The sequence below is a fragment of the Typopeltis vanoorti genome, chromosome 13, assembly GCF_054136105.1.
Source record: "Typopeltis vanoorti isolate ZY-2024b chromosome 13, IOZ_Tvanoo_1.0, whole genome shotgun sequence".
Taxonomy (NCBI): domain Eukaryota; kingdom Metazoa; phylum Arthropoda; class Arachnida; order Uropygi; family Thelyphonidae; genus Typopeltis; species Typopeltis vanoorti.
In genome coordinates, this window is record NC_143561.1 from 13761836 (window position 1) to 13784044 (window position 22209).

The window sequence follows — 22209 nt, forward strand, 5'->3', positions numbered from 1 at the left end:
CTCAAATTTCTTTGAAACGATCGTTACTGGTGACGAAAAGTGGTGTTTTGAGTATGATCCCGAAACAGAGTGCTGAGTGGAGACCACCAGAAGACATCAGAAAAAAAAGTCGCTTGGAGAAGTCAAAAGTAAAGACAATGCTGATTTGTTTCTACGATTCCAAGGGAATTATTCACAAAGAATTCGTTCCACCTGGCCAAACGGTCAATGGTGAGTTTTATCTCGAAGTTTTGAAGCGATTGATAGCGAGAATTCGTTGCCTACATCATGAATATCGTGATGCAGGCAACTGGTCACTTTTGCACTATAATGCACCATCTAATCGTTCGAACATTGCGAGACAGTTGTTGAGCAAAAACCAAGTTTGTGTGTTGGATCACTCGCCCTATTCACCTGATTTAGCACCCTGTGACTTCTTTCTCTTCCCGCGACTTCATTTGTCGATGAAAGGAAAGCGATTGACACCATTGAAAACGTTCAAGCGGCAGTAACCACGACTCTCAACAGTATCCCAGAAAACCGATATAAACAAACTCATTTAACGAATTAATTGACCGTGCCAAACGCTGTATCGAAGCTGAAGGAGAGTATATTGAATGAAATAAATTATTTGAATAATTATAATTGACCCGTGTTTTATTTTCTATCAAAAGTTCGGTTTCATTTTGGACAGAGGGTGTATTGTGTAACATTTAGTGTCCATAAAAGTTCACATCACTTCGTTTTACCGCTAGTGCCCACTAATAGGAGATTGCATGTTCAGAATGCCGAAACATCCTGTCCAGGGTTGCTATCTTAAAACTTAAGACACGCGCCATTTATTCATCTTTCGTTTGTATATTCTTAGAGGTTCACAGCGCCAACATATCAAATTAAAAAAAAAATAAAATAAAATCGAAATACAGGAACATGCGATTAGTGTTAAAGAATGCAAGAAGTCAGTCTGTTTGCATACATAGTGAAGACAAAATTATATTCAGGACAGAATATTTGATACAGAGAGCGGATTAACCGTGTTGGACAAATCAGCAGCGCAGATATGCTCCATGGGTTGCACGCTCTAGCTCTAATTTCCATCCATAACATGTTGGAAACTTAAAGTTCGTTAATGCTGCAAATGGATGAGTTTCATATAAAGGTAAAAGATATACAAATAAATGCTTTTGAGATAAAGCTAAAGGTCACGAGCGTTGAGATCGGATTAACTGTAGTCGGTCTCGCTTCTTCGTTAATATCTCCTTATGGCTCACGTGATATGCAAAATTCACTATCTTTTCTCGCTCACGGTGCCATATTTTATCAGTCGATCATTTTTTTTTAACTAATTTTATTGTCAAAATCCCTTCCCCATGATCCGGTTAGGGTACCCTAGTTTCAGGATATTTAGTCTACTGGTTCTCAACAGATTGCTCTGAATAGGGGGTACATAAACGCCCTTGTAGATTACGCTCACACTAAGATTTTGTCTTCTAAACTTAATTCTTTCTTGTTAGTTTGTTTGAGAATTAATCCTATAAGTACGCCGTGTTATATGCGTACTGTATAATATAACAACATATACTCCATTATTTTTAACACCAAATATTATTATTTATATATTAGAATACATGCTTTTAATTTTCAGTACGCAGAAAAGATGTTAAGTGACAATATACAGCCATTGTTTCTTTGCATAGAACAACAACAACGTTACTGACCTAAAGGGTGAAGCAAATGCTTTTCATATTCCCCGCTATCTGGTGAGGAAACTGAGTGGGAAAAATTTAAGAGCCTATTGTTCGCCCTGAGTGGGCTTGAAGATTAGTCATCAGAATTGAAGTTTAAGATGGCTTTTGGTCTTTTGTGTTTGAAGTAATCTGTTGCGTCGTAATTCGCAGCTAGTTGAATGAGTTTGTTAGGGTGCACAGATGCTTTTAAGAAGAACTTAGTTGCTATAGTCTGCATGAAAGTGTAAATATAGGGGACATTTGTGTCCCGATGAAGTTGCACAGTTCGTATGAACCATGGTGCGTTTAGGATCATTCGTAGACATTTATTTTGCACACGTTGTAACTTGAGAATATTAGTGTTAGCGGTATGGCTGGCTCCAAGCCGGAGAAGTGTAGGTGAGTATAGGATGACTCATCAATTTATATATAAGTAGTTTGATTCTGGTGTTCAGCTTGCTGTTCCTGTTAATTAGAGGATAGAGCTGGACTATGGTTTTTGATGTTTTTACACAGAGTCTTGATATGGGAGCTGAAAGCAACTTTCTGTCCAGTAGTACGCCAAGATATTTGATCTCAGTTAGCCATGGGATGTTTGTGTTAAATAGGAGGATGTCTCTTTTAGGAAGCATTGATCTTCTGGAGAATAGCACGGCTGCGCTCTTCTGAAGATTCACTTGGAGTCGCCATTTGGCGAAATATCGTTCGGTTAGCAGTAGGTTTTCCTGCAGTTTCTTGATGGCTAGACCGGCTTCAAAGATCTGGCTAATACCGCTGCATTATCCGCGTATAAGGTTTTAATAAATGACAATGAGTTAAATTTTCAATTAATTCGATAAGTATAAAGAAAAAGTGTATTAGTGATTCTTAGTTTTCTTCAACTTCTTAAAAATTATATAAATAAATTTTACTTTTTTAAGCAACATATTATAGCTTACAAAAATTTTTATTATATCTTGTTTAATGTTTTTTTGACAAAAAGCGTGTAGATGGTAAAATCCCTTCCCCATGATCTAGTCAAGTTGCGATATCCAATCTTTTAGTTCACATTGTCACAGCAATGGAGTGAAATTGATGCAGCTTTTCCATGACAACGTTTCGTGATACTGGAAAATAAAATGCGTGTTTCGTGTAAGAATCGATAGTATATCACGAAGACAAGAAGAGATTCCAACTTTTATTTAAATTTTTGATAACCAGTAACTTTTTTTAAGCGCCCAGTGACATACTTCCAGAAATTTCGACCGTAAAATTTGCTCAACTTTAACGGAAATGCACTCATCCAAAACTAACTGTTGTTGCTGTATACGTACGGTAGCCATACGGGTATTTATGTAGTGGAGTATTTACGTTGCTTAGTGGTACAAATGGACTGCGTGTTTGCCATTATCAAACAGAGGTCAGAGCTCAATATAATGGAGACGTTGCGAAGTGCGGCCGAAGACAATGCCGAAAACAAAAATGTCTTCCCGAGGGAGGTTCGGGAAAGAGACAGAAAGCAAAGAAGCAGCGGAGTAGCAAAGAGAAAGGAGAGCCTCACAACATTACCCGACCTTCCAGATATCCACACTTCTGCAAATTTTATGACTGCTCGAAGGCACGCGCGGAATGTGTAGGCGTGATTCAGTGCAGTCGGCAGGACTTACATTATGGATGGCCAGAGACCGAAGCCGGAAGGTGAGCTTTGGTCGAGAGTGGTCCCCGGAGAAATCAAGGCCTCGAGAAGAAAGACGGTCTTGTCCGCGGGGTGAAAAAGGCAAATTCCCCCAACGTCACTATTCATTTGAAACCGCGTACGAAATGCGAAGGATTTTTTTTTTTTTTTCGTCTTCTTTCGGCGAGGTGAGTGTGCGCTCACTCGGATCGTTCGATACTCTTCCCAGTCGGAAAGGGGAGGAATGAAATACCTTAATGGCACGTGATCTACGATCACAGTTGCGATTCCTGAAACGGCAAAAAAAAAAAAAAAAAAAAAAAAAGGGATTTTTCACGCTGAAAGTTTCTTAATCAAAAATATCTTTTTACGTTCAATTCTTGATCCTCTGCGAATTCACCACTGATGGATTGCAGAAGGCAACTATTGGTGACACCTCTAAAATGAACGATCCACAGCAGGTTTAGCTGTGTGTTCTGTTGCCATCCCTCTAGCGAGACCCCCTGAAAGATGTTGTCATCTCTTTTCACATGTCAGACGGCAACATGGGAGCTGATGGGGCTTTAAAAAAGGCTTCGCCCATAATGCAGGTTATATTTTATTTTCATCTCCCTCCAAGATCAAGAAGCGTTGCCATGGAAAGGCTGCATCAATCGGAAAAATCATTCAAATTTTCCAAAACGATCAAAAAAAAATAAAATCAACTTTGTTACTTTCGAATGTTGCTTTAAAATAATTACATTATTTTAATCATAAATTGGTGTCTATTAATTACTTTATATTTCTTAATGAATATCAGATATTCTATAAGTTAAGTAAAATAATATAAATTAACTTAATATTTACTAAATATAATTAGAATTACTCTTTGAAATTCTTGATAGAACTTCGTAAAACTATATTAAGCTTTGAGTGGCGTCTTTATACTTTAACATTGATATCTTACGTCTTTTACGAACGAATTTCAAGGTGTGTAAATCACGAAGAGGATTTGCTTGTGCTATCATTTGGCATTACTTGCCGTCTGATAGCTTTCTTAAATCCTGCAAGAACGATGAGTGTAATCCTCATGGCATAAGTCTTCATCTTAATGGTAAGAGCTGTCCATAGTCGAGCATTTCAAGTCGTTTAGCTAAGCGAACATTTTCGTTGGATAGACTTGTTTCGATATTCTCTGCAGGACGTTTCTATGGCATGCTTTGCGTTGGAAACACAACAGTGATTTGTTAATGCATAACTGCGCATGTCAGCTAATCATACTCCTTTTAAATTTGTGTACCATTTCAGATTATGCTCCATAATTTTTAAGCATTTTTCAAGATGAATAACAATAATTAAACAGCGTAATTGAATAAGAACAAATGTCAAGCAAGCATTCACATATTCTCTTACGCCCTCTGGCGGCCGGAATTATAAACCGGGAGTATCGTTCAGTCACTGTACGCCAAATATTGGATTTTTCAATTAAATTATAATTTAATATTTCAAAATATTCTGAAATCTTTTCAGAACTGTCCTAAAATATATTTTTCACACGTTCTTGGGATAAAAACCGTTAAAAATGGTTTATTTTCTTTCTTGTATTTTGTAGCATGATTTGTATCGAAATTTTCTAAATTGCAAGCGCATTTCTGAATTTTACCAGACCTTAAAGATAAGTTATTCGATGTTGGCTTCATGTTTTCCAAACTTCTGTTCTTTCCCATGCGGTTATTTTTAGTCATTTAATGCGTTTGGGTATTCCGAACTTGATTATCCCCCTGCTTATTACAAATGAGGATAAGGAAGGAGGCGGGACCGGTATGAAGTTTAAAATGCACTCTTTATTTTGGTGAAAAAAAAAACAAATGAACAGCCTATTTAAAGCAGAGCCGTAAAAAAAATGATCTTTTCCTTGGATGTACAGTATGTCAGAGATGACGAAAAGAACACACCAACTTATCGATCGCTCTTTTAGTCTCCTTGCCCTTGTTGCTCCTCCGTTACATGCAATGCCAGTGGCCTTTTTATGTTTCATTATTCCATTTGAAATATACAGCACCCCGACCAGAAGTATTGATAAATGTTTCTACTAGCTTGACCTACTTTGTTGCGTGCCTAATTTGAAATTGGGATAAATGAGACTGCAATAAGAATAATGTGAGAATATGTACTTGATGTCGAACATATTCAATAGATGTATGATCCAAGGTTTTCTTAATATATTAAGGATTAAGAAAACGTAATACGTATCGTGTATTCCTATGCTCCCTCCTAAAATTAAAAAAAAATAATGTAAAATGTGGTTCATTTCTGTATTTAAAAAAAAAAACTTTCTGCTTCGAGATAGTTTAAAATTTTGAGTTTGTAGAATTTTTGTAAAATTCTGTAGAAAAATTTGTAAAAAAAAAAAAGATTTTTTCGCTACCCAGACCGGTTTTGGCTTTCAGTGGGAGCCAGACCCACGAAGGTACTGACGTTGGCTGTTTTGGCACGGTGGAATGATTGAACTTGTAATTTCTCATCCCTTTCTCGGATCTGTAAAATAGATCACTAAATTAATTATCTCGCCCACTGCAGACTAAATATTCTCTCTGTCGTAAAAGTGCTACTGAAGCTCTTTTGTAAATAATATTGGAATTTTTTGATTCTCAAGTAATTCTTCATTCTCAGAAACTTAAGGATTATATCATTATCTCCGCACATCTTATGAAAATTCAGTAGGGGAAATCTTTCTGCTTAATACGTAGCTTTTCAAATTTGCGAAAGTCATAAAAAAAAAACGCAACCTAAATACGTATTAAAGAATCGACCTTTTTTTTACTACGCGAGCTACTTTTCTATAAAAAGTTATTCGGCGATCTACTCTCTTATCACGTTCCCCCAACCTGATATCTGATTACGCACAAATAACTAAAAAAAAAAAAAAAAAAAAAAAAAAAAAAAAAAAAAAAAAAAACACAACTAAAAACTTTATTTTTGTATTTAAAAATGTATTTATCACTTTTAATTATTTTAATACAAAAACAAACAAACAAATATATTGGAATAAAATATTTATTTCTCTATTTTGATAAACCAAAGTTAGAAAAAACAACATTGATTACAAACTCGCAAGTTTATAGGAAATGCTGCTTGCTTAAAAAAAAAAAAAAAAAGTTAATGTGAAATTTGGCATTGTTTGGACCTCACAATTTTTCATAGTCAAGTTGATATGAAGAAATGGCCAATCGCAGACAATCATCCAAATGATCATTTGTAATTTGGTTTTTTAATTGATTTTTTTATGACGGTCATATTTGAAAAAGCGGATTCTGACAAGTATGTCGATCCGAAACACGATAGAATTTTTTGCGCAATATCAGTTAATATTGGGAATTTTCCATGTGCATATTACCAAATGACTTCATTGTTTATTGATTTTAAATGTAAACTATTCTGAATGTTTATTATCTCAAGTTCTACTTCAACTTGGTTTATATCAAACAGCCCACTAATTTTATTTCAAATTTCCCTTCGATTGGAATAGGCCTAAGTTCGATTCTCGTCGAGACGGGAGGAATCTTTATCTGGTCGATTTCAATCGAGGATGAGTTAGCCGATCTCATACGGGGGTAGCAGGGTTTTTTCTCCCGGAAACTCGGATTTTTCATCCCGCATACAGACAAATCGGCCCTTCAGAACACACGCAATTTACAGACAAAAAAATACTAGTTGTGGTGGTGTTGGAGGTGGGCGGTAGTTGGTGTTGATGGAGATGATTGTAGTAGAGGTTAGGTGTAGAGACAGTTGTAGGTGTCCTCCCGTGATGAGTCTTCGGACTCCTTGGAGGTATCAGGAATAATAATAATAATTTCTGTGATGTTCAAGTTTTCTTGAAATGGATTATTGATAAAAGATACAATCATTTCAGTTTTATTAAAATCTTTAAATCTTGAATTTATTCTTCCTCAACTAATTCTATTTCACGAATAAATTCTTTTAAATCATAGTGAAACATTTCTTGATTTTGTTCAAAAAATTTTAATAAATATGGGAGATGTCTAAATTCGCGGTCATTTATATTTTTCTTTAATAAAAGTAAGTATTGTTGGAAAGTTTTTATTGAACTTAACATGTATCAATTAAATTTTTCTCTCTACCTTGGAACTCTAAATTTAAATTGTTTAATTTCGTACAGAAATCTACTAAAAATGATAAGTGTAGAAACCATCTTTTATCACTCAATTGTGAATAAATATATCTCCTTTTTCATCAAGAAAAAATTTTATATCATTAATTAATACAAGAAATCTTTCTAAAAATTGACTTCTGCTGAGCCAGCTTCTGTTGTACAATAATGTACAACATTATTGTACAACAGAAGTTCCCTATCATCATCTGCCTGTAATTTAAATAACCGCCGTTGCAGGGCTTTTCCTCGTACAGAATTTACAATTTTAAATGTAATATCCAAAACATCTTTTGTGTTTAATCTTTTACTACACAGTACTTGTTGGTGAATAATACAGTGGTACGTTAAAAAAAAAATCTGGATATTTGTCATCATTTTTACATAATGAAATGAAGCCTGATTTATTACCTATCATTGCAGGAGCACCATCAGTAATAATAGACACAAGTTTAAAAAGCGGAAGTTTGTGCTGTTTCACAAATTCATCAAATGCCAAAAAAAATCTTCTCCCCTAGTCCTTACCAATAATGGTATACTTTTCAAAAGTTCTTCTTTACTTGAATAATCTTGAAAAACCATTAACTGAGCAATGTCAGTGAAGTCGTTTGATTCATCAAATTGTAATGAAAACGCAACACACTGGTGAATGTCTGACATTAACCTGGTCTGGAAACTTTTCTCCGCCAATTGGAACTCTTCCTTTCGGCAATTCGAAACCTTGTCTGCGGCCTAGAAGTAGTCTCTCTCTCTCTCTCTCTCTCTAGCGACGTCTCGAACCGAGAAGCTCCTTTCTGGAAGCGGGAAGCTCCTCTCTCAAGCAACGTGGATCCGGGCAGTCTCTCTGACGGCAACTCTGGACAGGGCGGCCTCCTCTCTGACAACAAATTCTGGAACTAGGACCCCTTCCCTTCTGCTTGCTTCAGTCCCTTTTTATTAGGCCTCCTCTGAGACCTCGCATGAAGTTTGGCAACCCCCGAACAATCGATGAGTCTTTCATCTTAAGTTTCAACTTCGGCACGCCTTTTTTTCTCCTCTGCTTTCTTTTGATTGTAAGTTGCCTGCCATCGGAAATTGTTTGAACTCTTTCTGACTGACTTCGGAGATGTTTACACTTAGAGCCTGCAAGCCTTTCTCATACATAACAAGTTTTAATTACAATCTTTCTAATGCCGCCATGTACAGCTTCGGCGACAAAAACATTGCCTTTGTTTTTAACACTCCAACATATTCTTATTAAAGCAGTATATACAGTTAGCTTCAAAAGAGTTATTTACAAAAACATCTAATACAAACAGAGTTTATTTTTTTACAATATTCACATGGGACTTAACCTAAGTAAAAAATCGATGTAATGTGCTTTGGAATATTTAATAAGCTACAATCGAGTTTTTACACTTTGCTTATAATCGTATTCACTCGGCTCGCTGTTTGACTTCCACTGATCCAAATTTAATTCATTTACCCGGACTTATAAGAAAATTACTGCTTTGACAATTTTAACGAAAAATAAATAAACAATAGCAATACATTTAAAGCGAATTAAAAATAATAAGTAAAATATGTTTTCAGTTTTAATTAAATTTGTAAGTAAGGAGGAATACACAAGAGATCGACCAAAAATCGCTCCGCGATCGACAGGTTGAACACCCTTGACATATAGCATAGCTTGTCTCATGGCTTAATTCATTAATATGTTAGATTCTTTATACATGCTTCGCACAGTTGATTTAAGATTAGACTTTTTTTTTTATTGTACTGGATTGAACGTTTAATCATTTAAGAACCAAAATTCCAATATTTATTTCCGTTCAACTTTTTTTTTTTTTTTTGATTCACATGGTTTCTCTGCGAGAGATAGATCTAACACCAAATTTGTTTCAGCAGAAATCATATTTCCTATATATAAGTAATAAAATAGTGTATCAACATATTTTAAAAATACTCTGGATTAGAATTAGATACACTAAATTTTTCCACTTAATTTTTAATTAAATTATAATAGACAAGATATTACATTATAGAAAATGAATTTAGTCTCGTAAAGTTAAAACTAAAATATAATTTCTAAGTTTCCTCTCATTCCATACAAAAGATGAAAATGTGCTATCTTTCGATCTGCATGCACAAGCATTTCTTTTTCCCAAACAGTTTAATACATCCTTCCGAAGCCTTTGAGAATAAAATCACGTTCGAACTTTATTTGTTTAGCTGGCTTCGACGTAATAGATTTTCATGCTTTAGGATATCTACAAATACCTCTTAAGGTATTCTACCCATGAATATTTCCTCAGATTGCGATATTTTCCAAGAAAATCACACCAAAAGAGTATCATCATGGAATATTTCTTTGTAAGCAGAATCGTTGCAGGCGAAGAAATTGTTAGATTCGCCTCGCAGAATTTTATAGCCTGACTAGGGGGCTCCTCCCCCTGACGCCTACGGCGCCCAACCCCCCGAGTTCCGGACTGGTAGGCCGGTTCTCCTTGAATTCTGATGACTCGAATTTTGAAGTCTCGAAAGGGGGATTCTCCCCCCCCCCCGAGTTCCTGACTGGTACACCGGTTCTCCTTGAATTCTGATGAATTTTGAGGACTCGAAAGGGTGTTCCTCCCCCCATGGCGCCTACGGCGCCCAACCCCCTGAGTTCCTGACTGGTATAGTTCTCCCACCGATTAGCGGTCCCTTGATACTTCTGCGCATGTCAGAAAAAGGAGAATCCATTTCGATAATAGGGTAATCAATCTGTCTTCTGAATGTGTTTGTTTATTATTACAGGTCGGAAAATTTAGCTTTTCTTTTACGAACATTGTAGTTTTTAAAGTGTAACTATTTTGCTTGTAGAACAGTTGGAAAAATGTACGTAGAGTATTAACAAAATTAAAAAAGGTATAGCATAAAACAAAAATTTAACTAAGTTTATTTTTAAGAAAGTTTTCTATAAAATAAAAATAATTATAATGAAAAACAGAAATTTTTTCAAGTGAACTCAGATTTTCTAAACTTACAGTTGAGAGAACTGAGACACTTTAATGTCCTAAACCGATTAATTATTTATGACTTGTTGTGACTCTTTTAACAAACTCATGCAAAAGAAGGTTGGAAAAAAATACCATTATCAAATCCTTTTAATCTTCATAGTCATCTGAATCGGTGTCCGAATCGCCATCACCTTCACTTAAACTGATCACCAAAGGTTCGCATAATTCTTCGATAATTCCGTCTCTGTCCCAATACTTATTTTCCAATGAGGTGACATGAAAGCAATATTTTCCCCAGTTTTGAACGTAATACTTTCAATCGCCTGTTCTGAAAGCTTAAAAAGTTTCGACATGTCAATATCTCCAGTTACGTTGCGATGGCGAATGAAACTTTTCACTTCTGCCCAAACATACTGCATGGCATTAATATCGCAATGATATGGTGGTAGCCTCAAAGCTAGAAATCCATGCTCTTTGAGCATCGTGTCAAATTTAAATAGTTTAGTTGTGGGCGATTTCTTTTGACCAAATTAAGTAATTCAATTTTTCGCATATCTGGGGAATGAGAAATGTTATTTGCAGAGAGCCAATCCATAAGAACTTGCTTCTTATTAGACCAATTTGGAACTTTGTTTGATCGAATAGAGTGATATGAAGCGTTATCAATTATAACAACAGCATTTTTAGGAAGGTTTGGAATCAGTTTTTCTTCTGCGCACTTTTAGAATTCATTTGCCTATGGTAATTGGCTTTGTATAGTAAGTTTGAATTCGGTAAAAAAAAAAAAAAAAAAAAAAAATTTCTCCACCCGCACACAAAATTATTATGCGCCGCGAGGCATTTCCGGTTTGTAGTACTCCACATTCTTCTTTAGACTGCCAACATTTTCCATAAGTTAAATTACTATCAATCCAAGTTTCATCTATATACAAAATCGGTCTTTTCTCTTCCCTGAAACGTTTTATTGCTCTCAAATACTGCGTTCTAGATAAAACAATGTCACTTCGCTCCATGAATAAGTTTCCTTTTATTCTGGGACTTTTTTAAACAAAATCCGATTTCATGAAGTATTTTCCTTAAAGTTTCTCTTTTCCAAGGAAAATTAATTTTTTCTCTAAGCACAGGAATCAATTTCGGAACAGTTGGCACTCTTTTCTCGACCACGTAAAATTCGTGAATAGTTCTTCTTATGACGTCTACATCAAAATCATTCAAAGCTACGGTTTCGATGATTTTCTTTATTCTGGCGCTTTTGTTTAGGAGATTTAAATTTTGTCTTACCTTCACTTTTTGATTCCCTACGAATTCTTTTAACAGTCGACCCCGATACGCCCGCAATTGCACTTGCACGTTTTATGACTTGAGAAAGGGGAACAAGAAGACGGCCTTCTGACGATTCTTTTTCGCAGAATGTCAGCACATTATTCAATATTCTTTTGCAAGAGCTACTCTGAAACTACAGTCAACAAGTTCTGTTGTTAAACAACAACAGAACTTGTTGACTGTACTGGATCCATCATACAAATTAATAATAAAAAAAAAAAAATGCAAAAAGCGACAACAAAAATCGAGCTAGTATTAGTACAGCGACAGACAAGAAAGCACGTGATTTCGCATGTTGGCGACCAATTCGTACATCCTTCATTTCTTTCTTCCCTTCAGCATGAATCGACAATTCTTGGCAAAATGCCAAGGAGAGATCTACAAACGGTGGGCGAACTATACGTTGGTTCTCCTTGAATTCTGATGACTCGAATTTTGAAGACTCGACACTCAGGATAGCCCCTGAGTTTCGAAACGTTTCAAATAACTTGACAAAAAAGTGACATAAAAACGTTACATAAAAAGGCTTATCATTTTATATCTATAGGGTAGATTTTCTACTGTTCAATTCTGAATAGTAGCAAATTAAAGTATTGTAGATAAACATTTTTAACTTATTCACTACCTAGAATTAAATGACTGATTCAGGCAAATGATGGTTTTTGAAGCCTTCCTTATAAATATTTCTTAATAGGAAAGTGTAAAGAGGTGTGGTTAAACCGTCTAGCATGTGATGAAGATGCTAATTGAGCTCTTGTGTGTGTGTGTGTGTGTGTGTGTGTGTCTTTCATCATTCTATAGAATAATTTTAGTTTTCATTTCTGTTCTCTGCTTGAATTCGGTTATCCAGTGATTTGCAGCATAGTCTAGACTTGCTATTTCAAGCTCACTTATTGAGATGCAGAAACAATGATGACTTGAAGTGTGCGATATCAGACAAGAATTATTATTAGTAGTAATCTCGGATATTAAATCTATGCAGTTCTTTATAGGATGTCCGGGACGGCTCGTGCATAGGCACTGCGGAACTGCAGCACCCCCAATTTTTCTCGATATATAAATACAGTAAAACCCCGTTGTTACGTTCCTGCCATTTACGTCATTTTCTGTTGGTCCCGTCTTAAGGCCTATTTTCACGATGTATTGTTTTCCTGCCATTAACAACTTGATGTGGACGTTATTTCCCGTGATTTGCGTTTTTTTTTCTCGGTGGCAATACCGATTTTCGAATCGATTTCAGCGGAAATCTGCGCATTTCTGTTCTCAGGTGGCGTTGCTTTCGGCTGTAGTTTCGTTTCCGCCATCACGGTGACTTGCGCGCATGCAGCAGTACTGTAGTGATGAGCGATACCGTGATTTTTCAATCACAGTACGAATTGATATTGCAGAATTTCTGCAACGTAATTTAGCGTGTGAAAGTTGCTTTCAAGTTGTGGTGGTGGATTATCCATCATAGCAAAAAAGACAGAAAACGTATTTCGGTAGAAGAAAAGATGGCAATTCTGCGACGTGTAAATTGGCATGCCGGAACACGTGTGCATGTAGCATAAGATCTTGGACTCTCCGGGTCCATTTTGAACACGATAGTAAAAAAACAGGTCAAGCATTGATCTCAATGCAAAACAATCCGGCGCTAAGTCAAAAAAAAAAAAAAAAAAAACCGAAAAGCAAAAATAATCAACAATTAAAGATTTTTTTAAATAGATAAATGTAAGTACATTGTAAATTCATTTATTTTCAGTTATTAAATTTTGTAATCTATTACAGTGCTTCCCAAACTTCTGGATGTTAGGGCCCCCTTTGCAAAAATTAAAATATTTCACGGCCCCCTTCGAAAAAAAATCGTAATAGAGAGATATATTATAATATTTATTGTATTTATATTCAATACAAAACATACACAGCGAATATTGCAAAAATCAAATGCATATGTTACATTTTTTTGCTTCTTACCGTTTGGTTCTGAAGACGATGCGGGCTGTTCTGGTAAAATACTGTCCTTTTTTTTTAGTCTGTTTCTGATTGTTCGCGGTATTTTTTTATTTTTTATCAACCACTTATCCATCTCAGGGTTAAATTTTTTAACGTAGAATAGATCAAATAATATCACCACTTATCGATACTGGCACATCACAGACTGATAACATGAAATTAGTGAATATTACCTGAATAAGGGAATCCCCCGGACCAGAAACATTTTTCTCTTTTGTGGCTTTTCTCCCTTTACGGTAATTAAGCTTAACGCGAAACAGACAGCAAAGGCAGGTTATTAAAACGTGCATATGATTGGTGCGGTATTAACAAAAGATCGCGCAACCGAAAGATAAAAGCATAGCTGACAATTGAGTTGAAATGCTAACTCTCGTCAACCGAATTCCATATGTGAAACTGCCATAACATTCATTATATATATATATTACTTAGTTTTAACACTTTTACGAATGTTAACACGTTCGGTTGAATTTTATTGCTGCCTTGGGAAATCGAACTCGCACACATCTAATTAATAACAATAGTTTTTAGTTAGTACTGTGTTTGCCCATGCAACATATGGTTTTGTTTCAGTCTATACAGCACAGTTTCTGTATGAGGGGACATGTGATTCATTAATTAGTGTTTTATCCAGGTTTTCTCTAATTGCACTATCTGTTGAGAAATATATTACACACTCCTCATACCTTATTCACTGGCATAATAAAAGTACTTTACTAACAGCGTAAAAGTGGCTGTTACTAACTTTAGGGAGGGCATGTTGTTTACCACTGCAAGGGAGTTACCATCTCCCCACATGAACTTGTTTAAGCTTTTTTTCATGTGTGAAGTATATGCGAAACTTTTATTGGTAACAGAAAACTAGCTCGGATGACAGTGATAATATAAAACGAGTTTTGATATGTATATAAAGTCAATATCAACAGTCCCTGATTACGAACGCGTGATGAAAGGGACAGGAAGATTTGGAGCTTCCCTGGAGAGCATTCGAAGTAAATACAATTAACCACTGCTTTGAAATGAAACATGTGAATAAGCAATATTTACTAATATTCATTAAGCGCCGAAATACGCAGGAAGCAAAGGTTGTGAACCAACACCAATGTGTGAATTTTTCCATTAAAATATAAAAAATAACAAAAAATAAATAATAAAAGTTAAATACGTTTCTTTTAAAATAAAAAAATCTACTTAGTCTTAAAACATTTTAAATTTGTTTTCATTATTTCACGTCCCCCCCTCAACAAAACCTACGGCCCCCAAGGGGGCCGCGGCCCACAGTTTGGGAAGCGCTTAGCAGCAAGTCATCTTTTAGTCTTTTTTTAATGTTTTTTTACATTTCCTGCTATTTACACTTTCCTGCTATTTGCACTTTTTTCCATCAATCCCCTGAAAAGTGTAAAAAAAAAAAAAAAAAAAAAGAGGGGGGGGTTTACTGTTTATTTATTAATTCGTGGTTAAAATAAAATATAAATATTATATTTGGCTTGTAATATTTAATTTTATCACCAACAATCCTATACAATTCTCTTATTTTGTATAAAAAATAATAAAAATCCATCTTGCAGCACTTAGGAGGGCGAAGGACGCTAGCAGCACTGTGCTTACCACAGTGTCATATTGCTAGCATATGCACGTCATAGTGAGACGCGAGCTATTAACGTAATGCGGCACTGTCCGTCTTGCAGTTCCACTGTTGTTTATATGCAGTTTGCGCCAGTAGTATAGAGTGTTCATAGTGCTTAGCGTGTGTACTCCGTCTCTTTAAATATTTGGACATTACAATTAAAGGATTTAATTTATTTTTTTGTTTCATGAAATATTTTTGCATGAAACAAAACAAGAAGAATATATTTTATTTTTAAGTAATTTTGAATTATACCAAACTATACAATTTTATCGATAATAAACAATATTTTTTCATGATTAATTTTTTAAAAAATTTTACCATGATTTTGATATTTTATCCAAACGTATACACTGTACTTACAGTGTGATGTATATTTCGAAAGTTGCAGCACCCCCTCCACGATTTCAAGCCACGAGCCGCCACTGTAGGATGTTCTAATAAGCAAAAGATGCCAAAACTTGGCTTATTCAGACAATAAACCTTACAAATACATTGTTGAGGAAGAGAGATAATATTTTTGTTATCAAATGATTCAATACATTTTTTTTTCTTTTTGATATTTCATCTGATAACCTTTTTAATCTGTTAGTCAATGACAAATCACTGCAGGCTTCATATATAAGCGATGCGTTCGCGGGGCAGGCAGTTAATTCTATCTACATCCATGGTCAGACGTATGTTTTTTTTTTTATTTTTTATTTATTTATTTATTTTTATTTTTTTTTAAGCTTGTCTGTTTTGAGTTGGAAAAAGACCTCGGGTATCTTAACGCACTTTATCAAATATGCCTCTCATTTGGAATGGGAATTTGAACCCAGGTTTTTTCCCCTTCTTGAGCTTAATCAGCTATGGATATTCAATTTTTTTTTTAAATTATCAATACTTTATAATCGCACTCCCCGTTATATGTAAATAATATTCATTGTAGTTCATAAATCCATGCAGTTAAGTGTACTATATGATTATACTTAAAGTGTATGTTATGATAGTTATTTAATCCTGTACAAAAGGCCACAATGGTGATAAGTCAGTATATATGGGTTCGCATGCTTTTTCCCTAGCATTGAGTTCGTCGGTCTGCCTAAAGATTGTTGTTCCTCTGAGTACTCCGCCTTTTCTCACAAACATAAAACTGATTTTGAACACATTTTGTAGTAATTACATTTATATCCAGTTATGAATTTTAAGTCATCTGTCTTAAAATGTCTTTTAAGTTACTTGTCTTTTGGTGGAAGGCCGAAAATACTAATAATAAAGAGTTATTTTCAAATCTGTACGTTTACTAAAATTCTTAATTTGGAACTCGGAAAGATCTGCCTTCCTAAGAAACAACTAAGAGAGAGAAAACATAACCACTCTTCAAGCTTTTGCAACCTCTGTGCTGTTCCTTTTCTTTGTATTTGGATTTTTTTTCCCCCTCCGGTTGAATGCGAAGATGTGGATTTGGGTATTATAATGAAAAAAATTATTCAATATTTGGGCATTATTATTATTATTTTGCATACTTTCCAGAGTTTGGGATTCCTTCTCTTCTTGATACTGGTGTTCTATATGAGAAGGACATTGCACGCTTTTATTCTACGCCACATTCATAAAATAGAATGAATCTGAGAAATGAAAAGATCTGAATATTTTACCAACCGAGAAAATAAAATTAAGAACCGTAAAACCAAAGAGTGAAGAATTGAAAAGTAGTAAGGGAAAAAAAATCATGTAAATTGATCCAAACCAATAATTTCTACTTGTTTTTTGTGACTACTACCCTCGAAAGAATGCAAACCTATAGTAGATTTAAGGATGAGAGCACGTGGAAACTCTACTCTAGGGGATAAACATGACGTTTTCAAACCACTTCAGGTCTCCACTAAGCTGGGAAGTGATGTCACACCGGACGATGAAGTTCATTTCCCTCCTGGAGACGGTCACAAACATCCATGGCGTGATTCGAACACCCCCGCGGCCTTACTAGTTTGGAGAGCAGGTACACTACTTGGTCAATAAGACAGTGTCGATGAAATCTGAAATTCATTGCGCAATAATTAGTATGAAATATGGAATATCCCCAACGAAGAGAATGTCGTCTGTAGCGAATTTTCATTGTACTTTAGGTAATTAACCAAGAAACTGGTGTTCTGATTCATTACCATCACGATTTAAAAAAAAAAAAAAAAAAACTTGCTTTCAACATCTAACGGGCATCTCACTTAGAAATATACTTCTCAAGTATTAACTCAAAGGTAACTCTCAATAGAACGTGGTAGAAAGAGTATGTCATTACTTCAAAGCAAATAAATGCGAAAAAGAATAACACGGATAGAGATCTGCATTTGAGGAATTAAAAATGTCTTAGAAATGCGCTAAAATGCCGACTTGAAAGTAGTTTTTTTTTTTTTTTTTTTTTTTTTTGCCTTCTCTAATCTATGCTGTTTATTTTCTATAAATGTAAGGCAAAAGACAGTTTGTATTTGCATTTGCTTCACCAAAAGTGCACCAAACTAAACTGGGTGCTCAAGAATGAAGTATATATGAAAACACACAAACTTGAACGAATTCTATCGATTCCTTAGATTCATGTTGTAGGACTCTTAGAGCAGAAGTACCACTGCTGTTTAATGCCAACATCTCACAATTGCAGTGATATGTGAATACTATTTTGTGCAATACAGAGTTTTTGTATTAAAAATTTAAGTCGATGTAAATAAAACAAAAATTTAAAAAGCCCAGTTAATGCTACATCTGATGACATCTATTGTTTGCTATTGAACGAATACAAACATAATTGTGAGTTCCTACGACTCACATGGCCCTTATAAGTATAGTTAATACAAATGTCCTGCTTATGAAAGTGTACTAGACTGTCCTAAATTCCTCCAAAATGCGGACTGGGATTTTAAAAGACGTGGTCTTTTAAAGAATGCAGAGAACTGACCAGGACTTCTGACCTAATATCTATTCCTCACCTTCTTGTGATGTGCTCCGGTAACTGTATACTGAACCAATGAGAATGGGTTTGGATATTTGAAGTTTAGCCGACCAGATTGCATTATGTATTGGATTAAAAAAAAAAAAAAAACGATTCCGGAAATTGAAATTCCTTTCTAACTAAATAAGACATACAAAGATCTTTTTAATATCCCCGTGGCATCTGCTGAACAACGAACACATCTAACACTAAATTACCAACTTGATTAGAGAATGAGTCCGTTGATCAACTGTACAGCAGCTTCGCTTGAAGCCGGAAATGAATTATGTCTGCCTTTTTTACTTGTTTTGCTCATCTGCAGGAGAACAAAGGCTTCATTATATTTATCTTCTATTATAATTATTTCTGCTCAAATCATTTCGTGGTTTTTTGTAAGTTGTGGTCGTTTCTTAAAGGAAACTTGGGGCAATTATTTTCATAGCTAAATATTTGCATACGGGGAAAAGATAAAAGCTCCCCCTTGTGCTATCTATCACTCGGAAAGAGAGGCTTTCCATATCCGCTGCGTGGTAGAGGAAAAATTAGTTTCGTTAGGATCGTACGTGCTTCAAGTGTGATGGTTTCACGTGCTGGCAACGTTGTTTTTCAATATAAGTAAAGCAAGAAGATTACTTTCGCACCAACGGACGCGAAATTCGGAAAGCGTAAATCATGTAGGCTACTCAGGTGACGAAGATTGTTGATGCTTAACTGCATAGTTTACCGAGTGAAAAGGGGGGGGGGGAAACAAAGTTTTTCATTTTAATATATTGTCCAAAACTACCGAAGAGGAACAAATCCAAATTGCTTAGCGTGCATGCATTGGGAAAAAAAAAAAAAAGTTGATTTTTGAAATGCTTATCCGCTCTTTTATAAAGATCACTACCACCTGCTTTTCGCGTATTCTAAGTTAGTCTGATTTAAATGTCAAAAATAAAAAAAAATAAAAAAAACATTTTGTAATATTCAGTTCTTAGTTAAATCCCATCAGAAATTCTCTGAAAGATAAATTACCAATTGCGCAAGTTTCGTCTGTTTCACAATGTTTCCATGACTACACACGTGCGCGTTGCATTAAAACTTGATTTTTTGCTATGGAAACAGCAGGCGTAATACTTTGGTTGTGTAAACAAATATATACGTTTATTATATAAATCAAAAATAAAATATCATCCATCACACCGTAATCATATTAAATAAATTCTAATATAGGTGAATTCAATATTTAGTCTTTTCCCCATTATTCATATAAGAAAAATAATAATAAAAAAGACTGATGTATTAATAATTCCTCCTTATTGGAGTGCATCTTGTGCGTATGTTTAATTCATCGCCATTTATTTTCCCCTTATTCTATCTAACGCGTGCAAATATGCCTTGTTTTATTTTATTCGTCATTTTTCATGTAAACTGCGCCCCTTGCGGTAATTTGAGCTTGTTAGCTATCTAAAGGCGGGAAAAAAAAGTTTATTTCATTAAATTCGTTGCTGCAGACGTTTTGCAGATGGCGGGGAGATCTCGCGTGTAGTTTTCTTAGTGGTTTGTGTTGAGCGTCATGCTTTAAGAATTTTCACTATGGACATCTTCTTTAAGTTCTATTGCGCTACATTTTTTTCTTTTTTTTTTTTTTTCTCCCTAACATCTTACTCTTTTCTGTTGTTTTAAAGATTCTGCTGAACAGACGGTAAAAAAACAACAACAAAAAAAAGCATTAAGGATGTTACTGAGTATCGGGTAGCCTGGTAATACGAAGCACAAAAAACGGAGCAAGTGCCACGATAAGATCAAGTAGTTGGCGGATTTCTGATTAGGTTTGTTAAGAGTACTCTGCCGCTTGGTCCCTTTGGGTGTATCGATCAGGGAAAGCTTCACACCCCCTGCCCAAAAATTAGTGTTGATGCTCGAAGGCCACGCAGCTGAATCTCCCTTCAGTCTTGAGCGGGGATTTCTTTTTCTTTCCAGACTACAAAAACCTTGCTGCACATTTCGTATGACCTTTTTGTGTTCTGGGATAAATTATGTCCTTATTGTGCCTTGCAAACGTGACATCTTTCTTTTGTGCATTAAAATTATTTAAAAACAACAACAAAAAAGCTTCTTTATTCAAGGATCTGTTTTTATCTTGATGAGGAATGATTTGCTTAGCTGTCATTGTGCCTACATGTTGGAAGGGATCAAAGCACGATGACCGGAGGAACGTTTTAAGGTTGTTTATCCGTCAAAATAAACCAGCTATGCTACCAGAAATTTTAAGTTTACTTAACTACACATTACTGTCGAACTTAAAATTACTTCTCTCTGTTGAAAGATTTTCACTATACCATAAATTGAAGATGCCAAGAAATTATATACAGTACTTGATTTAATCCTTCATCGAAGTGTAAGTTTGCGCCTGAAGTATCTTCAAGACTGGGGCAACTCGTGGCAAAGGTGGAATGATTTCACATCACTTGCCTTAGTATCCCATAATGCAAAGCACATCTCATTGGGGACATGTATAATGCTATGCATTATGAGAAGGGTCATGTTTAAACCAAGTATGTAATTTCTTGATATCTTCAAGTTACAGTATAACCAAGTGAAAAACTTTCAACAACTATCGATCTCTAATCCAGAGTATTTCAATAATAAGGTGATACCTTTTGGCAACTGATATAGGAAAATATGACTTCTGCATTACTTCAACCTTGGTATCTCACCTCCGGATCTGGCTCCCACTGATGAGACCTCAATAAAGGTCGAAACCTGTCTAGGTAGCGACCCTTCCCATAATGCATAGCATTATACATCTCTGCAAAGAGATGTGCTTTGCATTATGGGATACTAAGGCAAGTGATGTGAAGTCATACCACCTTTGCCACGAGTTGCCCCAGTCCTGAAAATACTTCAGGCCCCAACTTTGTTTGCTTAGACTTGGATAATGGATTAAATCAAGTATATAATTTCTTTGTATCTTTAATTTATTACGTCTGTCTCCCGACCTTATTTATTTTGTGGCGAATTACTTGCTAAAAAAAGCGCGAAGCAATTCTCACACTTGAAATTTTGATAAAATCAACAAAGCAAATAAAATGTACACTAATTATTGAGTGGAATACGTAATATTACTTCAAAAATTTTAGTTTCAAATGCAAATCAGGTTTGCTCCATTGTCCTATTTCAAATGATAACTTTATTCATTTCTTTAGAGATTCTATTCTCAATCTATCCCTTTAGTTATATTCATAAACTATTTGATAGATAAATATTAACGGAACTTGATACTATTGTATACCAATAATGTGTTGCATTATGCAAATTTTGTCGGCATATATTAAATAAATCACTTTTCTTTAACACAAGGTTCCTGGTTGACATATTATCACAGAAATACGTAAATTTTTATATGAAATCTATTTTTTCATTTTTGTATGACATTGTTTTAAGCGGATTTCTACGATCTCATATTGTACGCCCACAGTTCATAGAACGCGAGCTGGCAGATTGCCAAGAATAGTCAATTCATGCTGAAGGGGAGAAATAAATAAAGGATGTACAACTAACTACAATCGAGTGCGTTATACGTAAAATTTTCCAACTGTTATACAAGCAAAATAGTTACAACTTTTAAAACTACAATGTTCATAAAAGAAAAGTTAATTTTCCGCGTTAAATTTAATTAAAAACATTAAAAAGTTAATGTTTTAATTCCGCGTCAACGACCCACTTTTTCAGGATGAAAGGTATGCACTAATGCATGCTGATAAAAAAAAAAAAAATGTTGAACGCAGAATTAGAACATCTCTTTATAGAAAACGGCAGACACTGACTG

At 35.0% G+C, this 22209-nt stretch overlaps 1 protein-coding gene across 2 annotated transcripts in view; it reads left to right on the forward strand.

The window, feature by feature from the left end:
• The window catches only part of LOC150099941 (uncharacterized), a 371458-nt gene that overhangs the window by 286091 nt on the left and 63158 nt on the right, over nt 1-22209 (forward strand). The gene's annotated exons all lie outside the window — the stretch shown is intronic.